Genomic DNA, 9,862 nt, shown 5'->3' with positions numbered 1-9,862 from the left:
CCAGTGAATCCGATGTCAAAACCGAGTGGAACTGAAATTCCAACCAGTTCACTTGCCTGAGCCTCAATTTCCTCATCTGCAAAACGGGCCGAGTGATACCTATCACACAGATTTCTGGGCTGAAGGCACATTTTTTAACTTTCCTAGATATTGCCAAATTGCTTTCCAAGGTAGCTTTACTGACCCTCCCACTAGCAGTGTTTGAGAAGGCCTGTTGCTCCACATCCCTGTCACCACTTGTCAGTCTGACACTAGTTTTTGCTAAACTGATGGATGTGAAAATGTATCTCCTTGTATTTTTAATTGGCCACCCGAACACCCTTTAACATCTCTCAAGGAATCCTTCCCCCAACCTCCACCCAGCTGCTATCCCATCTCATTCCTCCCCTTCTCGTACTTGTACTTTTTCAGTTGTCCCATTCTAGCCCTGCACTGTTTCACCTCCCACTCAGTCCTCAGCTGTGTGGCCTCCACCCCCAGGTCTCCGCTGAGACTGATCTAGCCAAGGTCATCAGGGAACTTGGCTGAATCCAGCGCATGTGCCTCAGCCTGCGTCCCAACCCCCCTCCCTGCTCTGCTGCACGCAGTGTGCCCTAGTCTTGCGCTATCCTGACTCTCCTCCCACTGTTCACATGGCTGCTTCTCTGACCTTCGTAACTTCCTCCTCCTTCTCTAGCGCCTTCAAGGGTTGGTGTTCCTTTTTCCTCTGCTCTGTCTTCCTGGGCCATCTCACCCACACTTATGGCGGTTGTGACCACTTATGTCCAGCTGATCCATGTGTCCGTAGAATAAAACACTGCCTTACCCCGGAAGCCACCCGCCTCCCCTCTCAATCACGGGCCCCTTCTCCCCATCCCTGGAGTTACTGCTACAGTGAATTTTGTCTTAACCGTTGCTTTCCCTTTCTTAATTGGTTTTAATACCTATGAGACTATCCCTAAACAATATGTTGTTTCGTTTTGACTGTTTTTGCCTTTGTATAAATGAAATCACACTGTATATATTCTTCTGCAACTTGCTTTTCTCTTTCACCACTGCTTTTGAGAGACATTCGTGTAGATGCTGTAGCTGTGGTTTATTTATTTTCATTTCTGTATAAACCACTTATTTTTTCATTCTATTGTTGATGGATGTTGGGTTGTTTCAATTTTTTGCTACTATGAAGAATACTGCTCTAATATTCTTGTGTGTATGTACAGATATAGATATATATATCTAGGAGTCAAGTTGGTTGAACAGATATGCTCATGTCCAACTTAACTAGGTAATAAGAAACTGTTTCCCAAAGTGGTTGCATCAGTCTATACTCCCACCAACAGTGGGTAAAACTTCTTGTTCTGTGCCCTTGGCAGCACTTCCTATTATCAAATTTTCATTTTTTTGCCAATCTGGCAGGTATGAAATTATATCTCATTGTGGTTTAAATTTGCATTTCTTTGGGCTGGCCCTGTGGCTTAGCGGTTAAGTGTGCGACCTCCGCTGCTGGCGGCCTGGGTTCGGACCCGGGCGCGCACCGGGCGCACCGCTTCTCTGGCCATGCTGAGGCCACGTCCCACATACAGCAACTAGAAGGATGTGCAACTATGACATACAACTATCTACTGGGGCTTTGGGGGAAAAAAAAATAAATTAAAAACTTTAAAAAAAAATAAATTTGCATTTCTTTGACTACTAATGAGATTGAGCATCTATTCATATTGTTATTATAACCCATATAGGCTTCTTTCTCTGTAAAAGTACCATTTGTGTCTTTGCTCATTTAAAAATAGGTGGTTTGTTTTTTCTTTTCAATTAATAGGAATTCTTTATATATTCTGGATATAGATTTGCTAATTATATGTGTGGCAAGTATCTTCTCCAGGTTTGTGGTTTATCTTCTCATTCTCTGTATGTTGTTTTGTGATAAATAGAAATTCTTAGATTTAATGTAGTCCAATTTATCAATCTTTTCCCTTAGAGTTAGTGGGAGCTTTTGTCTTGTTGTAGAATGTCTGTATTTCCCAAGATTGTCAAGAATTTCTCCTATATTGTCTTCCCAAGGTTCTATAACTCAAATATGTATATGACGTGAAGTAGGAATTCTATTTAATTTTTTTCCCATAAGGATAAGGAGTTGTCCCAGCACCACTTATTGAATAGTGCATCCTTCCCCCAGTGACCTAGAGTGCCATCTCTGTCATAGATTAAGTGTCATAGGTTGTCAGTGACCTATAGTGCCGTCTCTGTCAGAGGTTAAATACACGGATCCGTTTCTGCACTCTCTATATTGATGCATTGTTCTACACCAACCCTACACTGTCGAAATTACTAGAGCTTTATAATAAATCTTGATATCTGGTAGGAGACGTCCCCCCATCTTGTTTGTCTTCAAGAGTGTCTTGGCTGTCTTAGACATTTGCACATCCAAAGAATTTTGAAATCACCTTGCCAAGTTCTAGGGAGATAAAGCTTTTTGGTATTTTTAGTGAAATTGTATTAATCTATAAATTATTTTGGGAGAGAATTAACATTTTTATGTCATTGAGTATTCCAATCCATTAACATGATATATGTATATATATATTTATTAATTTATTTAGATCTTCTTTAGTGTCTTTCCATAAAGTTCTATATTTTTCTGAAAATATTTGTTCAATTTATTCCTGGGTGTTTTTAATGTTATTTTTAATTTATCTTTTTCAATTTTTATTTTTTAGATATTTGTGGCAGATGTATAGAAATGAATTGCTTTTAGTAAATTGATCTTCTATTTAGCAGCCTTGGTGACCTCTTACTTGCTTATCAATTCTTTGTGTTGACTATGTACACAATCATATCATCTGTAAGTAATGACAATTTTGTTTCTTTTCCAATCCTGACACTGTTTTGTTTTGTCTTTTCTTTTTTTTTTCTTGCCCTACTTCACTGGCTAGACTTCTCGTAAAATGGTAAATCGAAGAGGTGGATCTGTGCGCCTTTATCTTATTCCACTACCTTTTGTGTCCTTCATCAAATTGGTTGGCTGGCACCTCCCTCCACCCAGCAACTGCCCATTTTATCATTGATAGGGCTCTTAAATCCATCCCCTCCTCTCCACCCCACGGCCAATAGCCTAATTCCATGCTTCATCATCTCCCGCCCAGTGCACCAGCCTCTTCACTGGTCTCCAAGCATCCAGCCTAGCCATGTCGCCTCTACCCTCCACCCTATAGCCAGAGTGATCTTATGAAAACACAGATATGCCCATCTCTTCCCCCAGCTTAAAACTATTCATTGGATTCCCATTGCCTAAAGCAGTGGTCTATAAAGTGGAGTGTACACTTACCAGCCTAATGACAAGACCGTCCATTGAGGTATAGTAGAAAAATACTAGATCTTCTATTTCTATTCATTTTTTATCTTAAAAGTGGAAAGGGAAATAAGTTCTTCTAATATTAGTAAATGAATTGACGCCAGTACCCTCATCTGGTTTGTGTATCTGACCTGTGTCTGAGGGTCAGTGTCACGTGAGGTAGCAGAGACTTCCTGAGGGAAGGGGGGGCCACACCTGGGAGGGGTGGACAGCAGGGCCCTCTCTCCCCGCCAGCATTCTGCAATACATTGTGGTGTATAGCGTGTACCTCTGTCAGGTGCAGTGAACATGAGGATCATGTTACTAAGGTTTCATATACTAACCCCACAACATAGACAAGTGGCTTTAAAATATTCCTTTAAATAACTTGCAAATTCCAGATAATGCTGAAATTACAGCACCAAAAAAAAAATAGAAAAGGGCAACGCTGACAGGTCTCCTCCTCCTCATATGAACTCCTGTCCATATCAGCCATGGAGTAAGGAATGTAATAAAATTTGAGAAAAAACATTGATCAAAAAGACACTTTGAAATGTGAATTTATATGCTCTTATCATTAATGACGAATCTCATCCTAAGTCTATATTGTGCCTTGAGATATCAGCTAAGGGCATATGTGCTAATCTATGTATATTAAGTTCATTTGAACAAGACTTTTGGAGACTGTTGGCCTCAAGAGAAGGTCCAAGTACCTTAGTCTGGCCTTCAACGCCCTCCTTTGTGTGATCCCTGCTTATCCACCTCACCTTGTCTCTTTGCCCCCAACAGCATCACAGTTCACATTACAGCAACTCAAAACTTCCAGATGGTTCTCTCAGACCCACTATGTTCTTTCTGGCCTTGATACTCTCGCCTGTCTCTGCCCGGATGCTCCCCGACTGGTCTCCTATCAAAGCCCCACTTGTCCTTTACGGCCCAGCCCTTCCTTGACCTCCCCGGCCAGATTAGATCCCCCACCTGTGCTCGCATAAAACCTCTAGTGAAGCTCTAGCCCTGTACTCCCCACGTTGCTTTATACCATCTTTGGGGGGCATTCTCTCTTTAGCCCCAGGATCCAGCAAGGCCCTGGCTAATAAAAATAATAATCATAAAAATATTAATAAAACCAGAAGTTGAAGTCATTCGTTTATTCATTCATTCATTCAGCAAGTATTGATGGAGTTCTACTTTCTGCCAGGCGCTGAGCTAGCTTCTGAGAATGCAGCTGTGATCAAGCCAGACACAGTCCCTGCCCTCAGGGAGTTGCATTCTAGTAGGGGGGTGGGGGTGGAAAATAACAAACAAATGAACAAGAGATTTTCAGATGAAGATTTGTTTGTCATGCCAAAAGGGCCTTTGCACATGCTATTCCCTCTGCTTGAAAAGTATTTCCTGGCCCTTTGCATGACAAGCTATAGAGTGTACAAATTTCACAAACCACAAAAGCAGGTGTGCAAAAGTGTAGCTTCATTATTCTTTTTCTGTGACTCAGTGGGGGAGAGAGGGGCCCTCAGTGTCTTCTGAAGTCCCTCCCAACCTGAGACACTATTTCCCACTGCAGCAATATTGTCAGCCCCACTTTGGCCGCTTGGGCTCCTAAGATAATCATTCTGGCACATAGTGGATGTTTAATTTGTGGTATAATTGATTGATTGAATGAATAGAGTTACATTTTAGCTTTTTGACATTAAATTTTTTTTTCAATCTAATATAGAAGTTGGAAAATAAAGAAAAGAAAACAAATGCACCTGTCTTAGCCCAAGTTTCACAGAAAGTAGAACTTGGAACAGAGGATTAAGTGTAAGTCCTCTGGGGTGTGTGATCCAGGGAGCCAGGCTGAGGGCGGACAAGGAGGCAGAGCAGAGAAAGGAGAGCAAATGAGAAGCTGCGTTACTGAGCCGGCCACCGCTCTGGGTTGCTCAATCCCACCCTAGAACCATCTAAGGAATTGTATGAAAAGTGTCTCTGTGCCCAGGCCTGGCTACATAAATTGCAGGGTCCAATACAAAATTAAAATGCAGGACCCTTGTTCAAGAAGCAGGGGGAAAAAGTGCCATTAAATGTACTAAACTATAAAACTTTTCCTTTTCTTCCACAGTCTCTCTCTTGACTTGTCATGGTGTTTTTTTTGGTACTTAGTGTCACTCTAAGTAAAGAAAAATTAAAAATTTAAGTTTTACCGGTCATCTTTATATGGTACAATGCCATCTTGTTTGTTTGTTTGTGAGGAAGATCAGCCCTGAGCTAACATCTGATGCCAATCCTCCACTTTTTGCTGAGGAAGATTGGCCCAGAGCTAACATCCGTGCCCATCTTCCTCTACTTTATCTGGGACGCCACCACAGCATGGCTTGACAAGCAGTGCGTCGGTGCGCGCCCAGGATCCGGGCCTGGGAACTCTGGGCCACCGCAGAGGAGCGCGCGCACTTAATCGCTTGCGCCACCCAGCCAGCCCCGGTATGATGCCATTTTTAAAGGTAAATATAAGAGCATCTAATTCATATTCATACCAAAATTACACAATTTGTATTTCATAGCTTGTACATGTATATGTGTTTTGTTCTAACCAGAAAGAGGAAACACTGCATGAAACCAGCTTTATCTCGTTTTCTCTACCTTCAGCTTAATAATGAGTAAGAGAGTATGGAAAGGAAAAGGAACTATGGATTTCTCTGTCTTTCCTTTTCCTTCTCTTAATCATTTTCAGCCTGTTGGCTAGTACAGAGTAAGTACCATGAGAAAGACAGACATGATAGGGTCTCTTGGTTGTTAGGGTTTTTCTGTGTTCCAATCAAGTTCTGGTGTGAATGTAAAGCGTGGCTTCTTGGAGCTGTCGGCACTCCTGCTCGTGTAGATTTAACACAGTTACCTCGTCTGCTTCCTACCCCCAAGAATCCAAGTTTCTCTCCATGTCAATAACATACTTAACATTAAGCATGGTAAGCCGTACATTTTTTTAGATGCCTTTATCAACTTGAGAAAGTTTCCTTCTACTCCTATTTTTCTAATATTTTTGAAAAATCATGAACAGATGTTGAATTTTGTCATGTGCTTTTTCTGATGTCATGAGGTTTTTCTTCTTTAGACTGTACATATAGTGGATTACACCGACTGGTTTTAAAATATTAAACCAGCTTTGCATCCTCGGAATAAGCCCCACTTCATCATAGTGTACAATTCTCTTTATTATTGCTGAATTCCGTTTGCTAATACTTTGTTAAGGAGTTTTGCATCTATATTCATGAGGAATATTGGGCTGTAGTTCTTTCTTTGTACTGTCTGTCTGGTTTGGGTATCGGGATAATACTAGCTTCGTAACATGAATTAAGAAGTGTTTCCTTCTCTTCTATTTTCTGGAAGAGATTGTGTAGAATTGGTGTTAATTCTTCTCTACTACTTTGGTAGAATTCTCCAATGAAACTCTCTGGGCCTGGACATTCATTTCTTGAGAGTCTTAAATTATGAATTCAATTTCCTTTATAGTTATAGGGCTATTCAAATGATCACTTTTACCTTGAATGAGTTGTGGTAGTTTGTCTATTTTGAAGAGTGGACTATTTTGTTGAAGTTGTCAAATTTGTATGTGTAGAGTTGTTTGTAGTATAGTCCCTTATTATGCTCTCGATGTCTGTATGGTCTGTAGTACTAGCCCTCTTTCATTCCTGATACTGGTAATTCGTATCTTTTCTCTCTTTTTTCTTTGTCAGTCTTCCTAGGGGTTTGTTGGTTTTATTAATCTTTTCAAAGAACTGAGTCTTGGGTTCATTGAATTTCTCACCACTTTTCTGTTTTCAACTCGTTGATTTCTGCTCTTTATTATTTTCTTCCTTCTGCTTGTTTTGGGTTTATTTTGCTCTGCTTTTTCTGTGCTCTTGAGATGTCAATAGGTTATTGACAAATTTTTTATGTTATACTTTTATTTTCATTCAGTTCAATGTATTTTCTTATTTCCTTTGAGACTCTCTCTTTGACTTAAGGACTATTTAAAAATGTTGTTTATTTACCAAGTGTTTGGATATTTTCTTGTTGTCTTTCTGATATTGATTTCTAAACTTGATTCATTGTGATCAGAGAAGACACTCTGTATGATTTCAGTTCTTTTAAATTTGGTGAGATTTGTTTTATGGCCCAGGAAGTGGTCAGTCACGGTATATGGTCTTTGGGCACTCGAAACGAATATGTATTCTGCCTGTGCTGGGTGGAGTATTCTATATGTGTCAATTAGATACTTTGGTTGATGATGCCGTTGAAGTTCTATATCCTTGTTGATTTTCAGTCTAGTTGTTCTATCGGTTGTTGACAGGTGTGTTGAAGTCTCCAAGTGTAATTATGTATTTGTCTATTTCTCCTTTCAGTTCCATCAGTTTGCTTCACATATTTTGCAGCTCTGTTGTTTCGTGCATATGCATTTAGGATTGCTTTGTCTTCTTGGTGGACTGACCCTATTATCATTCCATTCCATATAATGGAAAAGAAACAATTAAAAAACACCAAGAATCCCAGGTGCAGACCAACACACGGCTTGTCAGGCCATGCTGTGGTGGCGTCCCATATAAAGTAGAGGAAGATGGGCACAGATGTTAGCCCAGGACCAATCTTCCTCAGCAAAAAGAGGAGGATTGGCAACGGATGTTAGCTCAGGGCTAATTTTCCTCATAAAAAAAAAAAAAAACACCAATAAGGGGAAGGGATTCCTTGTTAGTGCCAGGTGGGGGTGGAGTCCAGGCTCCCCATGTGGTTTGGAGGAGTGACCAATTTTCTTTTTAAATTTACTATCAGACTGATAAAAATTGAAAGGTGTGATAACTATTGGTTATCTGTTGGTGAGGCTGTAGGGAAGCGGCCCCCCTAATACATTGCTTTTGGGATTGTACATTAGTCCAACTTTCATGGGCAAAACTCTGGTAATAGCTAACAAGTTTACAAACTCACATGCCCTTTGACCAAGCAGTCCCGCTTCTAGTAACTTGTCCCACAGATGTAAGCACACGTGAGTGACATAACGTTAAGAGCAAAAGATTGGAAACAGTCTAAACGTCCTTCAGTAGGAGACTTGTTAAATTAATAACGGTGAAGTCCACGCGGTGGACACTGAGGCTGGCACCATTTAAAAAAGATGTTTACCTGTTGATATGGAACGATGGATCGTCAAGATTAAAATGTTAAGTGAAGGAAAAAAGCAACGTGCAGAACAGTGTGTCTAGTATGTTATTATTTGTGTAAAAGGAAAAACACACAAACAGGTATTTGCCTATATACGCGAAAAAAACATGTATCAGGCTGGATACACAAGCAACTGCTAACAGCGCTTCCCCGGGGGTCGCCCGCCCACTCCGCTGAAGGCCACTGCGGACCAATAACCGTCAGACACGCCCTCTCCCAGCCCAGGCGCCAGCGGCGGGCTCTGAAGCCAGGGGCGCGGGAAGCAATCGGCAGAGACAGCCCAGGCCCTGCGGCCGCACCGCCCGCCCTTTAGACCTGCCCTGTCGGCGTTTGCTTTTGCTGACTCCTAGGTCCCCAGTGTGGAGGGCGGAGAGGGGCGGAGAGGGAAGGAGCCCGCCCATTGGCCCCAGGGCCCTCTAGATTGCCCTCGCTCCGGCTTCCCGAGCTCAGACTCGGGATTAATTGAGAGGCTGCGAGATGGGGGAATGGGGTCCAGACGCTGCGGACGCCCGCTGGTGGAGATGAGACAGAATAATACAGTTCTGGGGAGACCACCCCGCCCCCGCTCCACCCCAATCAGGTGTCTCCTCCCCCTCCCCAACTCTGTCCACGCCCCTCCCTCAGGGCCACTCGGATTTGTAACTATCCATTGGGTCCACCTTGATATCACTGCTGGGCGGGGCAGTACAGAGGTGGCGGGATTTCTTAGAGAGCTTGGAACACCCCTGCCCCCATCCTTCTCTTCCCAGACTGCTCAGTTGTGGGTGCTGAGGGGGCCTACGAGAGTCCCGGAGCTGGCTGCACCCCCCACTCACACACTTCTCCCCTCGGAGGAGCTGTCCAGACTCATAGAATACAAAAGAATGTTCCTCACTAGCTGGGTGCCCTCTCTGAGCCTCAGTCTTTCCACCTGTAAAGTGGCGGGGGGGGGGCAGGGGGTGTGTTCGATTATATATCATTATGTCAAAATGGTCTGATTATGTGTCTGACTGTCCCACTCCTTCCAGAGGGTCAGGACGAGTGTGGTTTGCCTGCTGCTGTATTCCCAATGTACAGCTCGGTGCCTGGCACACAGAGGCACCCCATATTTGTGGGGTGAATTAATGCTCCCAGATGTCTGCCCAGGCGCCCACGTTGTGGCATCTCTTGGCCCCACAGATCTGGCTGTCCTTGGGTTGGGGCGTCAAGAGCTCCCCGAATCTGAGTCTCTAATGTCCCCGATTGATGCTGGAGCCTTCCCCAAGGGGGCTAGGTGTCCTCTTGGGTCAATTCGCACTTGAGTCGGGGCTTCCACGATCCTTTCATTCTAACATTTGCTGAGAGCCTAGTCCAGGGACCCTAGGGATACAACAGTCTGGGACGCTGCACTCCCTTTCATTTCTCAGATGA

General features: G+C 43.0%; 1 pseudogene; it reads left to right on the top strand.

The window, feature by feature from the left end:
* Positions 1–9,862, top strand: part of LOC131418181 (agouti-signaling protein-like) — a 57,254-nt pseudogene that overhangs the window by 343 nt on the left and 47,049 nt on the right.

The sequence above is a fragment of the Diceros bicornis genome, chromosome 19 (assembly GCF_020826845.1).
Source record: "Diceros bicornis minor isolate mBicDic1 chromosome 19, mDicBic1.mat.cur, whole genome shotgun sequence".
NCBI classification, from domain to species: domain Eukaryota; kingdom Metazoa; phylum Chordata; class Mammalia; order Perissodactyla; family Rhinocerotidae; genus Diceros; species Diceros bicornis.
The sequence above is the reverse complement of the archived record's forward strand: the minus strand, read 5'-3'. Positions and strand labels throughout refer to the sequence as shown.